Below are 1,123 nucleotides of genomic sequence, written 5' to 3' on the forward strand. Positions count from 1 at the left end.
TAGCTGTTGGAGTGGTTAGAATCAGTGTCAGTTCCCTCTCAAAGGCTTCTAGATAGGGGGAGAAAAAAAATTTATCCATCTTTTTAGAATAGTAGCTGGTCGTCTCCCTTAGCTACAGGTGGGCACTAGAGTATTGGAGATCAAGATTTGAAGTTTTCCATCTGAGCAGCACTTTCTGGTTAGGAAGAAAATCATCAATGAGAAATAATTGTCTAAATAACTTTTCATATAGACTTAAGCCTAATGTCTGGGAAGTATAATCCCTTGAATGCTTAAAGAAGTTTATTGATGACTTTGCTCTTTGGTTATACTTTCCTTTTGGGTGTTTAAGACCGTACAGTTGGCCCAAATAAATCAATTTATTTTCACACTTAAGGTCATTTGAGGATCTGTTCCTCAGGTGTCACATGGGCTTGGGAGAAGCTCCTGGCTCCTTTTTTTTAAAAACCAGTTCCATCTATGTGAAGGTAAGTCAAAGGTCCTGTTCAACCATAGCTGGCTTCACTTGGAAGCATGAATGAGATGTTTCCTCTGAGTTGACCCTCCTCTTTGTAGACTGGACACTGGTTCAAGTCCGTCTCATGGGGTCTCCATGGCCTCCCTGAACAAGAGGACAGGTGACTCACCACATTCACAGGACATTTTGAAAAATGTTCCATAGTCCCCTGGATCTTAATCGACCTTGAAAGGCAAGGGGCAAAAACTGTCCTTTAAGTCCCTCTGACCACATTAGTATAGGCCTCAAACTATGGCTGTTAAATATCCAATAAGGTTATCTCCACCACTCAGGTACTTTTAATTATCATGTGCTATGTAGATAAGGCTTGGGTAAAAAAACAAATATTCTCAGGTAAACTTTGACTAGATATATATTTTGTTCCTTAAACTAGTTGACTGAACTATGACCTTAGAAATTTTAAGATTATGTGTATATTATTTTTGTCTCATCCTTTATATGTCATAACAAACCTAACCAGAACTTCATCACTTGCTTAGGCTTCCTCATTTTTTCTATTTTGGAAACTACCTCCATTCCCATATCCTTTTAACATTTTTTACATTCTCATTTTCTTTCTTTTTTAAAAAATAATTATGAGACACAATAGCATTAACAAATAAATTT

At 37.0% G+C, this 1,123-nt stretch overlaps 1 protein-coding gene across 1 annotated transcript in view; it reads left to right on the plus strand.

Annotated features, from left to right (window-relative positions):
- Aak1 (AP2 associated kinase 1) overlaps positions 1-1,123 on the plus strand; it is a gene marked incomplete at its 5' end in the record, with an annotated part of 61,721 nt that overhangs the window by 2,924 nt on the left and 57,674 nt on the right.

Source organism: Nannospalax galili, unplaced genomic scaffold, assembly GCF_000622305.1.
Source record: "Nannospalax galili isolate Female #2095 unplaced genomic scaffold, S.galili_v1.0 scaffold204, whole genome shotgun sequence".
NCBI lineage: Eukaryota > Metazoa > Chordata > Mammalia > Rodentia > Spalacidae > Nannospalax > Nannospalax galili.